Source organism: Tachypleus tridentatus, chromosome 6 (genome assembly GCF_004210375.1).
Source record: "Tachypleus tridentatus isolate NWPU-2018 chromosome 6, ASM421037v1, whole genome shotgun sequence".
In the NCBI taxonomy this organism is placed as follows: Eukaryota; Metazoa; Arthropoda; class Merostomata; order Xiphosura; family Limulidae; genus Tachypleus; species Tachypleus tridentatus.
This window is the reverse complement of record NC_134830.1, coordinates 39056902-39075985: the sequence shown is the minus strand read 5'-3', so window position 1 is coordinate 39075985 and position 19084 is coordinate 39056902. Positions and strand designations below refer to the sequence as shown.

At 32.5% G+C, this 19084-nt stretch overlaps 1 long non-coding RNA gene and 1 pseudogene across 3 annotated transcripts in view; one reads left to right on the top strand and one right to left on the bottom strand.

Annotated features, from left to right (window-relative positions):
- Positions 1-5914: 5914 nt before the first annotated feature.
- Positions 5915-13385, bottom strand: LOC143251596 (dehydrogenase/reductase SDR family member 7-like; annotated as a pseudogene). The gene is made up of 5 exons (XR_013028627.1): positions 13361-13385; positions 12911-13060; positions 9416-9534; positions 6866-7014; positions 5915-6381 (listed from the first exon to the last, which is right to left on the bottom strand). The product of XR_013028627.1 is annotated as a dehydrogenase/reductase SDR family member 7-like (transcript).
- Positions 13386-13474: 89 nt separating this feature from the next.
- Positions 13475-19084, top strand: part of LOC143252285 (uncharacterized) — a 29407-nt gene continuing 23797 nt past the window's right edge. Inside the window, exon 1 of one of the 2 annotated variants that reach the window (XR_013028926.1) lies at positions 13475-13658. This is a non-coding gene — a long non-coding RNA (uncharacterized LOC143252285). The remainder of the gene's footprint in view (positions 13659-19084) is intronic. The other variant, XR_013028925.1, reaches the window with a different exon arrangement.

Below are 19084 nucleotides of genomic sequence, written 5' to 3'. Positions count from 1 at the left end.
AAGGATATCACGTTGAGGGAGGATACGGTAACAAGCACAAACTGTAAAGAAACCTATTCTGTACCGACAATGGTTTAATACTGACAAACAATGATTTGAAAGCACAAATAAAATTCTCGTATGTAGTGAACACACTACTTGTTTCAATAAAAAAAACAAATGAATCTCATTTCTTCGGTTGAATTGGTGTTAGATGACAAAAATATTCGGTTACATCTTTGTGTTCAAGACTTGTGCCCACCAATAGTCAATCGTTGCGTGATACAACTGCATCTTATCACAAGTATACCTAACTTATTGTTTTAACTTTTGTTTATCGTTTTATTTTATCATAACACGAAAAATAATTAAAGAAAATCTAAAATTTTAAATAACATTCTACTAAAACGTTTTCTTGTTATCAAAGTGGTTGACTATACCATTACTCAAGGTAAAGACAGATACGTTTATTGAATGGGCTTTAATTTTATATTGTTCACGTAAATGCTATTTATCAACATTATTTTACCCCATATGTCTCGTATGATTTCATGTGTGTAATATTCCATAATGTTTCATACATTTATTTTTTCTTTGTATTTTGTTTTAATGTTACGGTCAATCCACTATTCGTTGGTAAAAGAGTATCCCAAAAGCTGGCGGTGAGTGGTTATGACTAGCTGCCTTTCCTCTAGTCTCACACTGCTAAATTAGGAACGGCTAGTGCAGATAGCCCTCGAGTAGCTTTGCGCGAAATTCAAAACAAACAAACAATCTATCATTTTTATGCACTCTATTTAAGCTACGTTGTTTTACAGGTATTTTATGTTGAATTAATAAATACTGGTCTGTTTGAAACAAACAAACAAACAAATCCACAGTGAGACAGACACAGGCAAATTGACGAAATTTTGTTTATTATAACTACGTGCAATGTACACAGTAAAATAAAATATTATTATTTATTACAGTGTACAGAATATGAAATAGTTATGAGTGTTTATTGTGTGACTGGTTTTTATCAGTTGCAACAAATAAACTCAAAAACCAAGATAACCAGTAGTAAAAGATAAAAAGGTGTTTAGAGCTGTCTGTGAGACGAATCAAAGCTAAACTATGTCGAAACAAAGTAAATGAAAAGTTAAGTAGCAAATCCGGGAACATATATTACGTTTGATGACGGCTTCAATACGTAATAAACGACACTTTATTACTGATTTGCAGGACTATGTCATCATCAAATATCTGATTTTGTCGAAACGTTGAACATTTTTACTGAATTTTGTTTCATTCAATCGGTCTCCTAACGTTTACTATCACACTTCGCGACTCTAATACAATTTAAACATAAGAGTAGTCTCATACCACAAAGTGTTGAAAAACACCACCATTCCTATTGCAAGTCGAAATGTGTAATTTTTTTTTATTTCTCATGCAACCTGAAAATCTCCAGAGGAGTTAAATTAGATTCAAATTCCGATTCTGGAAGATAGATTATAAACATTATTGGTTTGAAATCACTGTGGAATACATGTTGTATGATATGGTAGATTATCATGTTAATAAAATGTTTATCTTTGTTGTACAATTAATTCAAATTACTTAATGTAGTATTGTCAATAACTGAGAACAAAATCATTTTTATAAAAGAGTATTTTTGATGAGAAACCTGTTATGAATATTTCCGTTCATTCTGACCTTCACTGCCATCAGTGAAATTTACAGAAGTACTTCTGTGTTATTTTATAGTTCTTATTAAACTGACCTGAAATTTGTTGAATTTCGTGCAAAAACATTCGGGTGCTATCCACGTCACCTATCAGTAACTTAAACATTTTACACCAGAAAAAAGACATCTTGTCTGCACTGCGTACCGCTAACTTTAGGGATGCTCTTTACCAATGTAATGTGGTATTTGTCATCATATTATAACATATCAAAAATGAACATGTTCAATAGCTTTCCACTGACACAGTGGCACGTCCGCGGACTTATACCGCCAAAAGCCGGGTTTTGATACCAATGGTAAGAAAAGCATAACTAACCATTTTTGTACTTTGTGCTTAATAGCAAACAACGTGTTCTATAAAAATATTTTCTTCTTATTTTGTTTTTGTGTTTTCTCTGCTCTAAAAATAATAGTTCCATTCTGAAATAAAATGAAAGGCTAAATATTACATTAGTTTTTCACTGAAATACAGTGAAAAAAAAGCTAAACTTTTAAGAAAAATAATTTATGCAAATTAATTTATCAAATATAAAAGAATATATTCTACTCATACACGACAATAATAACACAATTATAAAAAATCACTTTTAAATGTTTTTTGTTTTCACTGAACTTGAATACTTTTAGTCATTAACTGTCACAGCGATATATCAGAGGACTTACAAATCTAAAAACTGGGTTTCGATACCCGTGGTAAACATGCACACCAAAACTCTTCACCACCTCTTAAGATGTATGTTTTCAATCTTGAGACCCAAGCGATTAACGATAGGTAAGCCGTTGCTCAAAATATACCCAGTAATAATATTTAAATTGTTAGTGTTAAATATTTTCCAATATACATATCAATCAACAGAGGGCGCATTACCGGAGACGCCCATCAATCGAGCAGCTTTGAGCTAAAATTCAAACAAACATACTATGACAGTATATGTTCATCAGTCACGTTACAGAAACATAACTGTGAACAAAAATATTTCTAACTGTTTTTTAAAGATATACAAAACGTTTTCGAACTTTTCTTAGTGATAAGTACATAACAAAAATATTAACAGATATTAAAACACTGTTTACACTCATATTTCTTTCATCATTTCATCATAATACCTATGGAGAAAATATTTTACCAGATACTTAACATATCCACTAGTCGGGTCATATAATTTATTATAGATTCTACATAACAGTATATAACAAACCAAACAGTATAATTAGTTGTATTTGTTTTCTCTTGCCACCTATCCGTAATTTGAACATTCTAGACCAGTGGGTGGGAATAGTTTCCCAGTATTGCCCAGTGCTGACACCTGGGCTGCTTCTTACCAATGGAATGTGACATTGTCAATTATTATGACATACATATTACCAATTACTAAAAGAACGAGTCATTGTAACCAGTAATTCACTTTACATATTTTAATTGTCCTGAAAAGCGTGCTTATTTTACTGCAACTAAATATAATAAGTGAACAAATTACTCTTTAACTTTGCTATTATATAAAATTCCAGCATTACCACCCACTTGACGTTCCATAAACAAAAGTTTAAGACTATCCAACATGAAAAGTGCTGTTTGCTGGGATCTCGTTATGTGGTCACTCATTGAAAACAGAGGGGCTATTTTATTATATTACTGATGCATAACAACTGATGGCAAGAAAAGAAAAGTTTGACCTTGAATTCGCCTGAATCAAATGAGCGTAATCGTGAAAAGATATTTAATTATAAACCAAATGATTATTTTCAAGATTTATGGAAACGTAAGATATAAAATTCAGTGTTTCATCATAGCCCACTATGATATCATATATACTCAGCACAACTTGTGGTACAAAGCATCATAATTTATAATCTTATTGGATTAGATATCATACAAATTATGTTCATTCCAACTAAGTTTGTAAGATTTTATACAGTTTATAAACCATAATGAATAATCTTTCAAAGTTCAATTTAATTATGTTATGTTATAATTTCGATAGACTCAGAAAATATAACTAACGGATACAAAACAATGTTTCAATAAGTATAATATCAGTGTTTCTATATGTCAGATGATCTCTTCTGAAAGTGACACTTATTTTCATGTTTAGATTTATAATGCAGTAAATTTAAATCATCATCTGCCGCTCAATTCCTTAAGGAATATAGGACCGCAATTACTGCGGTTTCTGTAACAGGTTGTTAGCCCACTGCACCTGGCCGTCCCTAATATAGCAGTGTAAGACTAGAGGGAAGGCAGCTAGTCATCACCACCCACCGCCAACTCTTGGGCTACTCGTTTACCAACGAATAGTGGGATTGACCGTAACTATATAAAGCCCCTACGGCTGGGAGAGCGAGCATGTTTGGCGCGACGCGGATGCGAACCCGCGACCCTCAGATTACGAGTCGCATGCCTCAACGCGCTTGGTCATGCCGGGCCAGTAAATTTAAATGATCTATGTAAATAGCAGTTACTGCTGTTACCTCTTTGTATAGAACTTGTTTGTTACGAACCACATATAGTCTACAGGTTTAATCTGTGTCTTTCAGCCTATTTGTGGCACGAAGCGCGTGTTTAACATTCGAGATCATCTTGATTGACTTTCGTTCTTGAAAACATGCAGGTTGGACGTCAAGTTTAAATACACTTTTTGACTTATTGTGTTCGTTAAAACAGATAAAGCTTGTATCTGAATGTATCATGGAACACTATATCTGACTGAAGAATTTATTAAAGGAAGGAGTAATCAATATGGAGATAGGTTTATGAAAACGAAAGTTAAGCAAGTAAATTATTATATATTACCGCTATCTACGCATTCACATTTTACTTAATATTGAAAATAAATGATTCAAACTTTATATTGGCAAATACTTTTTACAGAAATTTAATGTTCACCATATTTTAACTACAGCTTTTGTATGCTACAAAATTTGAAAATCTATAAAATGGTTCGTGTGAATGTGTTTTTGGAATATTCTATTTCTCAATATTTGATGAGACGTATATTTTAATCAGTGAAGTACAATTTTTTCATATTTTCTACTTTATACTGTATTCGACATTCAGTTAACCCTCAAGGTTCAAACGGTGTCAGTACCTTTATAAAATTATAACAAACCGGTGAGGATACTATAACGTTACGATTTATCCCATATTTGTTGGTAAAAGAGTATCCTAATAGATGACGATGGGTGTTGATGACCAGCTTTCTTCGTTCTTGTGGTGCACTGCTAAATTAGGGATGCTTATCGAATAGAGCACTCGTGCAGCTTTGCGCAAACTTCAAACGAAACTTTTGTACTTGATTGCTCAAAATATTTCATTACGAAAAATATTTTCAGGTAAACGCAAAACTTTAAAAAGCAAAAAATATTTTTTAAACTTTCAGAAGAAAAGTGATTATTGAAAGAAAGCCAGTTTTCTCAAAATCAATTTACTTTAATAAAATTAAGAATAGATTTGGTTCGAATTTCGAGCAAAGTTATACCAGGGCTATCTGCGTTAGCCGTCCCTGATGTTGTAGCGTAAGACTAAAGGGAAGGCAGCTAGTCATCAACACCCACTGTCAACTCTTGGGCTACTCTTTAACCAACGAAAAATGGGATTGACCGTCACCTTATAACGCCCCCACGAGTGAAAGGACAAGCATGTTTGGTGTGACAAAAATTCGAGCTCATGACCCTCGGATTTGTCGAGTGTCTTAACCATCTAGCCATGCTAGGCCCCAAGAATGGGAAAATTAAATGTCTTTCTCTTATTAAAAATGGACCATTGTTCTTTGCCATTTACTAAGTTAATACCCAAATATAGATAATTAGCATGGATGTAATAATTGTTACTTTTCCCATTACAAGTTATTTTGCGTATATTAAACCTGGGTTAAAATTCTGGTTATTTATAACAATTGAAATGTTAAGTCGTAAAATAGTTATTTTCACTTGAAAAGAAGGATATTTCCTCCTATCAATGAATTTTATCATATAGCTAAAATAAACTGTTATTGACTTCAAGTGTAAATTCTGGAAGTATAAAGACGGAAGGGAAATCTTGTGGGGAAAATCAACATTATGGAAAGAGAAATTAATTATCTTTAATGAGGCAGATTTAACAGGAAATTTTCAAATTTTCTTATGGGCCATCAAAAATAAATAACGAAATCAATAACAACCCATAATTGTTGAAATAACATACATAAACGAGGTGAATTAACAGTTGTGTTGTCGAGCCAGAGTGGATCCAAACGCTGTTCCCAACATTTTTGTGGTGTGATTGAAATAAACACAAAGTGGAAATGTTACTTTATAGATTTAACTTAAGTGTTTTATATGTTGTTTTGGAAAATAATATCCGTGTTCGAAACGACGTCCTACAAAATAAAAAAATTACAAAAATAGCATATTTATCAATTGTATCTTTATAATTCAGAGTTACTAACTGATTGTATAAAATTAATTGATAAATTGAGTAATTATGAACATATCAAATGTATGTATATATATTCTAATACCATTGCATTAATTTGAATAACTAGAGTAGAATGAGTTATATTGTTATATATAAAAACATAAGGATAAAATAAAACACACACATTAGTATGTATACATGTTCTCAACATGATAATCAGTTTCTTCCTTCTCGCAGGATGGCAAATTTCTCAGGGGTAAGAAACCTTGGAATGATTACCCTGCAAAATATAAATTAATCTCTTTTAGTTACATGATAAAATGATAATAATCACGGAAAGAAACTAAATTGGTTAAAAAGATAAGTATCATGATAGTATTGCTGCCGTTATGTCTTTATTGCAGATATTAAGATCCCACCTATGACATTTCCGATCCTTTGGTTGAAAATAGTGCAATCGAATTATAAAAAATGTTATTGTAGAGTCATACATTGTTTTTTGTATAAAATTCACAACTCTACTTATAGTACAATTCATACTAAATCCCACACATCATGATTAGAAACCAAATTGCATTCGTAACAAAATAACATAAAAAACGAATCGAACACAGAATATGTTATGCAAACATGTCACGACATAAATTTCTGTACATATTTACTGCGATCAAAATGCTTAACAATTAATGATACATAAATATTTTAAATAAAACAGCATAATTTGATACATTTCGAACCATTTCATCAAACTTTAAGATCTTTACCTTCTGAAGAAAGTCGGCATGTACTGTGACAGGTAACAAATTAACAGAAATGGTTGTAGAGGGATCCATACTTCATCTAATTTGTTAGCTACTGCAACCACCATCAACTGGGCACAGCGAGATGAACGCATTCGTTTGTCTGTCTCTTTCTGTTTTCCATTAAACACATACAAGATATTGGTTTACCATAATGTGTTTTAATCTATCTAGCATCCTTCGTAAAAAGAAATCTGTCCATTTGGGCTTCTTGTTTCATACGGCAATAATGGATATAGAATTTAAAAAAACGAACCTTTATACACTCTTGCCAAAATCTTAAGGCCAATGAACATTAAGAAAACTTATGCATTTTGCGTTGTTAGACTCAACCACTTATTTGAATAGAGCATTTTATAAAAATAAGAAAAGGGAAAATAAAAATAAAAAACATTTTTAGCATTTAATAGGGAAAATATGAACACTATGAAATTAGCCCAAATAGTAGCAGGCCAAAAGTTTAAGACCCAACTGAAACGAAGTGTTAATCAGTAAACACGTAACAAAATTTAGTTGTTTGTGTTCAAGCATTAGCGTTGTTAACATCTCTCACTGACATCTCCTGTGTTACATTGGGTAAAAACATGGCAAAGGCTGCAAAGTTGAAAGACTTTCAACGTGGCAGAATCGTCGAGCTGCAAAGGCAAGGTTTCTCAACGTTGCATCGCTGATGAGATTGGGCATAGTAAAACTGCTGTTTTAAATTGCCTAAAAGACCCTGAGGGAGATGGAACGAGAATTTCAAGTGGTTTGACCAAGAAACTTTCGCTGGCGTTGAACAGAAGGATTCGACGGTTTGTCCGGCAAGACACCAGATGGTCGTCGTTCCAGATTAAGGCCCTTGCGGACGCAGAATGAGGCTCAAGAACAATAAGACGTCATCTTCGAGAGATAGGTTTTAAAAACCGTAAATGTCTTCAAAGACCACGCCTCCTTCCACACCACGAAACATCTCGGTTAAACTTTGTTGAGAAGCACCAAACATGGGACGAAAAAAGTGGACGAAAGATTTGTTCTCTGATGAGAACAAATTTAACCTGGATGGTCCAGGTGGTTTCCAACGTTAGTGGCACGATAAGGATATCCCACCGGAGATATTTTTCTACACGACACAGTGGAGGAAGTTCCATCATGATCTAGGGTGCTTTCTCCTTCCATTGAGCAATGGAGCTTCAGGTTATACAGGGGTGTCAAACAGCAGCTAACTTCATTGGCATGTTGGAGAGAGCATCCTTATCGAAAGAAGGACCTTGTTTGTGTGGAAATGACTGGATGTTATAGTAGGACAACGCTGCAATCCACAATGCTCGCAGTATAAAGGACTTTTCTATGGCGAATAACATGATTCTTTTGGACCATCCTGCGTGTTCACCCGAACTGAGCCCCATTGAAAATGTTTGGGGTTGGGTGGCAAAAGAAGTCTATAGAAATGGACGTCAATTGTAAACAGTGCATGATCGTTGTGAAGCCATCGTCACCACTTGGAATAACACTCCAGCCAGACTTCTGCAAACGCTTATATCGACTATGCCAAAGCAAATGTTTGCAATTATTCGCAATGATGGCCTTGCAACTGACTACTGAGACCTCTTGTTGGGCATTTTCCACCCTTTTTTGGATTTTTTTTTTGGTATGGTCTTAAACTTTTGACCAGCTAGTATTTAGGCTAATTTCATAGTGTTTACATATTCCCTATTAAATGCTAAGAAGTTTTTATTTTTATTTTCTCTTTTCTTATTTTCATCTTTCGAAGCTCTATTCAAATAAGTGGTTGAGACTAACAATACCAAATGCAAATTTTTTCTTTGTGTTCATTGGCCTCAAGATTTTGGCAAGCAGTGTATGTGATTAAAATCTACAAGTGTCTCAAATGCAATTCCCTCTAAATATTAAACTGTTTATAGAAAGCTTAAAATGTTGAAAATCTGTGAAGAAGAAAGTGGCTCAGCAGTAAGCCATAAGGCTTATGACCCTAAAAGATAGCCCATTGTGTAGATTTATGTTTTAAAACAACCACATCATTGTAGTTGTGTTTACTGTAAAATAAACCTTCAGAATTTTTATAACTAATGATAATTCACTCTTCAAAGCTCTACTCAAATAACTGGTTGAGTCTAACAACGCAAAATGCATATTATGTTCATTGGCCTTAAGATTTTGGCCAGCAGTGTATTTATATCTAACTGATAAAGTTACTTAATACATTTCGGCATTTTCGATTCTTCGAAATTAAAATTATCATTAAGATAACTTTTTCGGTAACAAAAAAAAAAGAAACTCTTACCTAAGTTTCTACCGACTCCCAAAAATAGCATAGTGTATCAATTTTACTAAGTTCTATCATATTCTTTAAGAAATACAAGAGGTAATTTAGCTTGGTGAGGAAGCTACTGTTTATGAAACCCAATTTTCTGTGCGTGTAACAGTAATTCAAAAAGTTAAGGCAATTAAGATTTTTCCTTCTTGTAATACACTTGTAGCAGATACTGTTACAAATATATTCAATCACCTTACCTCTCCAGGGATCCCTGTGAAAGATTGTTCTGTCATCTTGGAGAATACTGGTCCAGGACAAACTATTGTGACAAACACTCCTTTAGCTTCAAATTCTGTTCTCAAACACTCGAAATATCCTTGAATATAATAAAAAATCGAAGAAATGAAGAACCGTTAATGTACTAATTAATATAAATATGATGAAACATCTATACTCTTGTGCAATTTTTAATAAATCTTTACATTCTTATCGGCGTGTGGGCGAGTTTCCTTATAGCAAAGCCACATCGGGTTATATGCTGAGTCTTCCGAGCAGAATCGAACGTTGTAAATTCGTAGACTTACCGCTGTATCAACGAGGGACTTCCTATACATAACGTTTGTAAACTCCAATGAGATTACTTTTTTATTTACATACATATGTATAAATACAATTAATCTAGTTTCAGGACAAATAATTATTTCTAATTGCATGTACTTCTTATATTACTGTAAACCCTCTTTCACCATTGTTTGTGCTTTGAATTTCAAATGCTTACCAATAACTATTTACATCAAATTTCTAGCCAATTCCACATGTCGGGCTGCTTTCAATCAGGTGCCTATTATTCAATATTTCTGTAATAAAGCTCCGGCATGATCAAATGGTTAAGGCACTCGACTCATAATCTGAGAATCGCGGATCCGAATCCCCGTTACATCAACCATGCTTGCCCTTTCAGCCGTGGGGACGCTATAAAGTGACGTTTACTTCTACTATTCGTTGATATAAGTGTAGCCCAAGATTCGAATTAAAATTTAAAGTGTTATTTCTCAAAATCTAGTTTCAAATGTAGCTAGAAAAAACAGTGAGTGAAAGAGATAGAGTTGCTGTAATGAATTTATTTGAAGATGGTACTCAAAGTTTTGTCAGTTTTAAATAAATATATACAATTGTTAATTGTTTTAAAACTTCGTTATTTTATACAAAAAGTAAACCAAGAGTTGTTTTCCTTCTTATTACTTTAATCATCTCCAACTGCTCCTTGTTTCTGAAAGCTTTATTAGAAAAATATATGATGAATATATGTGTAAAGTCCAGTTTCTTACTTACACTTTACAGGACAGAATGTTGATACTTCACACTAATGATTTACCTTACGGCATGACCAGGCGTTCGACTCTTAATCTGAAAGTCGCGGGTTCGAATCTCAGTCATATTAAGCATGCTTGCTCTTACAGTCGTGGAGGCGTTATAATGTGACGGTAAATCCCCTTATTCGTTGGTGAAAGAGTAGCCCAAAAGTTGAGGGTGGGTGGTGATGACTACATGCTTTCCCTCTAGTCTTACACTGCTAAATTAGGAATGGTTGGCGCAAAACAAACTTACAAATTGTTATTAACTGTGTTTATCAATTGTAAGGCCTCGTTTATACTACTGTGTACTGTTTGGGCTCCCTTCCTCAAGAAGAACATTGAATTGTTGGAGAAAGGTTCACAGAAGAGTCACTAGGATGGTAGGATTGTTTTATGACGGGTGCACTTTAAACAGTATTACCTTTTACACAGAGTGGATTCCTTTTGGAAAGAACTATCTTCAAATGGGGTTGAGGCAGAAAAAGTTGGATGAATATATTGGTAATAAGAGATAGTTGTAGTTAGTAACTACAAGGCCAATAAGCTCATTTATGTCTCCATAAAATTTTATGAATTTGTGAATACCACAATTTTACAATTTTGAGAAATATAAATTTATGTCAAACACAATCAAGCCGAAGGCAGATTTAGTTTATATATAAAAAGACATGGAAGCATTTAAAATTGAAAAATTATATACAGCAATGCTTAAAGACTAGTTGCTCGAATATGTAAAACACAAAACAACCTTACATAAATCCCAGTCTTTGAAAATTTAATGTATGTATTGCACTTACATACCTTTTAAAGTGTCCAAAAACTTTCTGAAAGCATTCCGAGTGTTTGGAATGGTCCGTAATGTCAAAGGGCACAAGAAGGACGTCATCATCTATTAACGAACCTCAGACTTAAAATGGAAAAATTAATTTAGGTGCATGAAAATCTGGGCTTATCAATTATCTACGACTTTGTTCTAAAAGTACTTATTTCACAGGGCAAGATCGTCGTGTCAAATAGTTCTCCGAAACTGTTCTATCTTTGGAAGCAAAATTCTAAAATTTAACTTTTTTCACAGTGCAATCACAGATTAAAAACAAAATATAAGGTAGTGAGTGGTCAACCACAAAGTATTAACCCCCTCTCCACAAAAACAAACAATCCATAAACTTATAAGAAAGGCAGTCAGACAGCTTTAAAATAAAATATTCAATAAATATCTCATCGGAAACAAATTAAATGTGCAGAAATAAGTGCCAGACATTTTGCAATTTTCTCAGTTATAGTAACGTAACAATTTTCCATTTTATTCTGAATACTTCTTCTAAAATATTCTAGTCTTAATATCAAAGTTTCTTAGTCCAAAATAAGCAATCATATCAGAAACACAATAATTTAAAATAAGAAAATATATTAAATAAAAGTATCCAGACCCTCCGCTGTATTAATTGATAAATAGTACAATAACCGTCAATAACTAAATGTGTTGGTTCTGGTGCTATAACTGTCAATAACAAAAAGTGTTGGTTCTGGTGCTATAAGTGTCATTAATTAAATTTTTGATTATGGTACAAAACCGTCACTAATTAGTGATGCTGTTTCTTTTGCTACAACCATCAGTAACTCAAAATGTTGGTTTTAGTACAAGACCTTTCAGTGACAAACAATGTTGGTTCCCTTCTCTAACTGTCAGAATGGGAAAATCTGTTTCTGGTGTTACAATCTCCAACAATTCGTAGTGCAGTTTATGGTGTTTTAACCTTTCTAAAATGACACTGTTGTTTCTAGTGCTATAACTGCGAGTAACTAGCAGTGCTGTTCTTTTGTTTTTTTTACTATAACAGTTAGTAGCTGACAATGCTGTTTCTAAGTCTATAAACGTCAGTCACCAACAACACTGCTTCTAGTGCTGTAACTTGCTGTTTCCATGAAACAGTTTTGTTTCATGTTAACGTAACGTTAACAAACGTAAGGTAATGTTTAATGTTAACGTTAAAGCAAGTTAACGTGCTCAAGTTTTACATATTTATGTTTTAATTTTACTATTTGTTTCTCTCTGCTTTAAGTAAAAGGAAGTTATTACTTTCCATAGCTTTGCCAGATATTCTTTTAAAGTTACACCTAATTAACTTTTTCATGAGAAATAATAATCCATGGTGTTTGCAGTAAATTTTTACATTAATGCATCACTCTAGTTATTTTCTAGGCTTTTAGTTTATTAGTATGTATATGTAAAGATAATGTGCTTTAACGTGACCAGAAAATTCACAACTACTCAATTTCTTTAATACATGATGTACAAGAGATTGCTATAGATAAAGAAAGATGTTTTTACGTCTTTTTAACACCGGTCTCATTTTTAAGAATGTGATTTCTTTTTTTTATTTTAATAATACTAACCTATACACTCTATCTTCACGGCCTCCAACTTGTCTACATTTCTTCCAGACAAAGCTAGTCTGACTCAATATTTGGCCAGCTCGTAAGCTAATGCTTCTCCAATTCCACTAGAAGCCCCTGTGATCCATGCAACTTTACCAGGTAACTCAGCTAATAAAAAGTCATATACATCAATATATCTTCACTTTAACATTTAGTAACATTAACTTTGGAGTTTACCTTTTGGAATAATCAGCTGGCGTGGATGACAAGAGCACTTTGGTGACAATATTAAAACATATATATATAGTGGTTTGTGTCTCTCTGTATCGTTCAGAAACTGTTTGCAACAATTCATTAACGCAATTTTCTAAATATATTTTGAAATTTTTTTCAGTGTATCTCACATTTCTGAGTGGACAGACACTGTGAAAGTTATCATATTAAGCCTGTTTTCAATTGTAGAAAAACGTTGATCAGCGATAGTATTGAACATAGTGGTAAAATTGGGACACTCAAGACAGATAACACTGTAGTACTTTGAACTTCTATCTGAACGAATAGGATAATGATGATCTCACAAACACGTGGAATGACCTATCTGCTGAAATCTTAGAGGTAGACAAAAAACTTCCAATTAACCACAACAACTGATGTCTGGTAATGTATCCAATATCATGCTGGTATAATACGTGTTCTCATAATAAGATGAAAACACATACAGAATGATCGTTGTTGAGATAGGATTTCCCGATTGACCTTTTTTTAGGTAAGAGTAAAGATGTCGGCATTTATATGATAACTAAAGAACTTTCTTTGAATATTAGCAATAATTTATGTTAGAAAGTTACTACAAGAACAAAGTGGGTTTTGTGATAACTTTTTTTAGCGTTGTCTTAAAACAGTTTAAAAGTAATGGTGAAAAATATGCTGGAAGTGATTTTAATCTACGATCCATTTTGTGTTTTCTATCTAACCTATTAACTATGAACAGAAATAATAAGTAGATCTTTCTCAACGGAAAATGATTTATTTATAATTTATGGTAAATAGTGAGTGGGTTTTGAGTTTCATGGCCCAAAGCAACAAGGCTATCTGCGTGTCGGCCATTTTTCGTGTAGTGTCTCTGACTGTGTAAAACTATATTCTTTTGTAAGGTACCTTCCATTACGGAAAAACACTGTGATATTTATTATTATTGGCATAATTGTTTGAATTAGAAAACAAACTAGATACGTATAAAAACACTTTATAAATGAACATATAAACCAATATACTATTTTTCCAGGCTTCCTTACCAAAGTTCTTATTTTTACCATGTGCACAGTTACATTGAAAAATTAACTACACAATTCCAGTGACTTTATTACGCTGTTACTTATTATTTAGGCATAGTTTGTCAAATTAGAACCTTATCTTGTGACCTTCTAATTCAGAACAATTATACACTAAAAGTAATCAATCAACTCTTACGACTTCAGTACATCGTCATTTAAGCACAGTTTCAAAATGATAAACTCTTACCTGGGGACCTTCAGCTTCTGTACAATTATTTGTGTAGTTAAAAGTAACATTACAATCAAACAACATTACTGCCCCATCTAAAATCGTTATTAAAATCTTACCTGTATTCTCAAGACGGCTGGTATAGGAATTCAAACTTTAATTAAGGTAAAGTACAGAACAACATTCCGTCAAATGTTATGATTTACTGTCTACTTTTAGATTTCTGTAATATTTTATAGATTCCACCCATCAAACTGCCACCAAGGAAATTGCTTCCCGAATGATTGACCCAACTAGATATTTTACCGGTTTCAATATTATCCGTATTGATTTAATTATTTCAACTAATTTTTTGAATGAAGTACTGGAAAGCCTAATTTTGGAAAACTAACTACCAAGCTTAATTATTTGGTGTAAAATTTGTGATAAATATTACCAAAGTTTGTCTCCTAACAGAACTATCTTTTTTTTTTGAAATGCCATTTTTGACGCTTACTACATAAATCTACAATAGACAAATTAAGAGGAATGTGTGGAAAAAAAAACACACAAGAAACATTTTGTAGTCGATATGATGTTTATCAAGGGTCAAGGGACGTTCCAAGTTTTAGCTCTATATTTTTACTCCAATAAAAACCAGTAAAATGTTTAAAACGGTCTTAGTTAGTCTGTTTCCTAATGTGAATTAAGCATGTACTCATAAACCAAGACAACCAGTAGTAAAGGATAAAAAGATGTTTAGAGCAGCCTGTGAAACTAAACTATGTCAAAAGAGAGTAAATGTAAAGTTGTAATGAGGTATAGTTATCTGTTTATGTATCGCTACTGTGAATGGATAACATTACGTAACACTAATTTTGTTCCTGGATGATATGTGTTATTTCTTAATTGCTTATGTTGCCAAAGTACGGAAAATGGCTTTGCTTTTGTGACCTGGACAATGAAATTTAGAAATTAGCTTATTTTCTATGTAAAAACGGGCGAATTTGCACATTTTCATTTACATAAGATCTGAATAAAACAACATATGAATCAAGATTTACATTTATTTATAATAAAGTTAAATAAAAAAGAACACAAATGTTTAGAAGTGAGTAGTTTTTCGAGATTTGTAACCGAAATGTAAATCATTTTCACGTATCAGTCCCCAAATATAGTCTCGCATGATGTTTTCGTTATACGCTCCCAGGTCACAAAAGCAAAGTCTAAAGAGAAAAATAGGTCTTTTTCCATTTACTTTAGGCATAAACAACTGGGAAATAACACTTTCTGTACAGGAACAAGAAAAAGTAAAAATTTTGTTACATATTGTAATCAATTATTTCTAATTCCTTGCACTGCGTTGTCCAAGTTAAACAGAGTCCATGGCCGAAACCAATTTTTTTTTAAACATTTTAAGTACTATTTATTAGTATTTACATCTACAAGTTCGTAAAGTTATTCTTAAATTTCGTGGTTTAGAAATTTATTTTCATATTGTTCTTGGTAAATAAGTGTGCTATAATTGTGATTCATATAAATATTATATCTTTATCACAAACATCGCTTTTTATAATATATTTTAATGGTTAAAATAGGAATGAATATAGATAGAAAAACAAAAACTGATGGCAAAACAAAAAAAACATAACATTTTCAAAAGTGGCGTTAAAGTTTGATTCAAAATATTCAAAAGACTACTGGATAGCAAATCCGGAGAACATATATTTGATGATGAGAAATACACTTTTCAAAAAATTAAGTTCCAAGACGACTTGAATACGTAATAAAAGACACTTTACTACTATTGTACAACGTTCTTGCAGGATTATGTCATCATCAAATATCTGATTTTGTCGAAACATTGAACATTTCTACTGAATTTTGTTTCATTCAATCCGTCTCCAAACGTTTTGTATCACGTTTTACCACTGTGGTACTATTTCAACAGAAAGTGGGCTCATACCACAAAGTGTTAGAAAAGATCACCATTCTTCTTGCAAGTCGAAATGAGTGATATGTTTCTATTTCTCATGCAATCCGAAAATCTCCAGAGGAGTTAAATTTGATTAAAATCCAGATTCTGGAAGATAGATTATAAACATTATTGGTTTGAAATCACTATGGAATACATGTTGTATGATATGATAGATTATCATGTTCATAAAATGTTTCTCTTTTTAAGACAATTAATTCAAATTAATTAACGCAGTATTGTCAATAATTGTGAACAAAATCTTTTTATAAACGAGTATTTTTGATGAGAAACCTGTTATGAATATTTCCGTTCATTCTGACCTTCACTGCCATCAGTGAAATTTACAGAAGTACTTCTGTGTTATTTTGTAATTCTTGTTGAAATGACGTGAAATTTAGTTTATTTGTTGAATTTTATGTAAAAGTATTCAGATGCTATCCGCGCCACCTATCAGTAACTTAAACATTCAACACCAGAAGGAAGACAGCTTGTCTGCACTGCGCACCGCTAGCTTTTGGGCTGCTATTTACCAATGTAATGTGGTATTTGTCATCATATTATAACATATCAAGGATGAACATGTTCAATAGCTTTCCTCTGACACAGTGGCACGTCCGCGGACTTTTACCACTAGAAAACGGGTTTCGATACCCATGGTAAGAAAAGCATAACTAACCCTTCATGTACGTTGTGCTTGATAATAAACAACGTGTTCGAAAAAAATACTTTTTTAAGAATTTTTATTTTTTGTCGTTTCTGCGTTCTGAAAATAACAGTTCCATTCTGAAATAAAATCAAAGGTTAAAAATTACATTAGTTTTTCCCTGAGATATACTGACCAAATATGTTAAATATTTAAGAAAAATAATTTATTGAAATTAAATTATCAAATATAATAGAATATATTCTACTCATACATGACAGTAATAACACAATCATAAAAATCACTTTTAATTTTTGTTTTTACCAAAATTGAATACGTTTAGTCATTAACTGTCACAGCGATACGTCAGAGTACTTACAACTCTAAAAACTGGGTTTTGATACCCGCGGTAAACATGCACACCAAAACTCTTCACCACCTCTTGAGATGTGACATTTCAATCTCGAGACCCAAGTGATTCACGATAGGTTAGTCATAGCTCAAAATATACCCAGTAATAATATTTAAATTGTTTGTGTTAAATATTTTCCAATATACATATCAATCAACAGATGGCGCATTACCCAAGATGCCCATCAATCGAACAGCTTTGTGCTTAAATTCAAACAAACACACTATGACAGTGTATGTTCATCAGTCAAGTTACAGAAACATAATTGTCAACAAAAATAGTTCTAACTGTTTTTAAAGATATACAAAACGTTTTTTAAAGTTATCTTTAGTAATAAGTACATAACAAAAATATTAACAGATATTAAAACACTGTTTACACTCATATTTCTTTCATAATTTCATCATAATACCTCAAAGAGAAAATATTTTACCAGATACTTAACATATCCACTAGTCGGGTCATATAATTTATTATAGATTCTATATAACAGTATATAACAAACCAAACAGTATAATTAGTTGTATTTGTTTTCTCTTGCCACCTATCCGTAATTTGAACATCTAGGCCAGTGGGTGGGAATAGTTTCCCAGTATTGCCCAGTGCTAACTCCTGGGCTACTTCTTACCAATGGAATGTGACATTGTCAGTTATTATGACATACATATTATCAATTACTAAAAGAACGAGTCATTGTAACCAGTAATTCACTTTACATATTTTAATTGTCCTGAAAATCACGCTTGTTTTACTGCAACTAAATATAATAAATGAACAAATTACTCTTTAACTTTGCTATTATATAAAATGCCAGCATTTACCACCCACTTGACGTTCCATGAACAAAAGTTTAAGACTGTCCAACATGAAAAGTGCTGTTTGCTAGGATCTCGTTATATGGTCACTCATAGAAAACAGATAGGCTATTTTATCATATTACTGATGCATAACAACTCATGGCAAGAAAAGAAAAGTCTGACCTTGTATTCGCCTGAACCAAATAAATTATATATTTCTGTATCTTCTACTTAAACGTATCAATTCTACAAATGAGCGTAATTGTGAAAAGACTTTTAATTATAAACCAAGTGATTATTTTAAAGATTTATGGTCACATATATACTCAGCAAAACTTCTGGTGCTAAGCATCATAGTTTATCGTAAAGCAAAGTTGGTGAAACAGTTTGTCATAAGTTTGCCTATTAAATAAGAGTCCTTTTCAGTATGATATTTAATTTACATATCAAAGGTCAGGGAATGTAAAATAAATATAGAGCTAATGAATTAATCAGGTGTATTTAAACATAAAGTGACTGCATTACATTTAGATCATAACTAAGACTAGCCATTGATTACAAGTTGAAACATCTATGGTAATCCCATCACGATTGTGACTCCACTTACCATCATATCTCAACTGTCAAGAGAGTCTAGAAACGCTATCTCTGATAACAATTCGTGAATTATTGACTCCCTCTTCTATGGTGGCATAATTGTCTTCACATTGTCTGTGGTCAAAACCCTTGGGGCAACCTCTGGCGGCGTGCTACCAAATTGTCGAGAATGGATGAATGTCTCGTGAGTTTAGTGTGTTAAACAAACTGTCGTGCTTTGCTTTTATTATTGTATTTTAATATTTGAAACCATTCTCTCCTCTGTTAAGCAGATGTTGTTAAG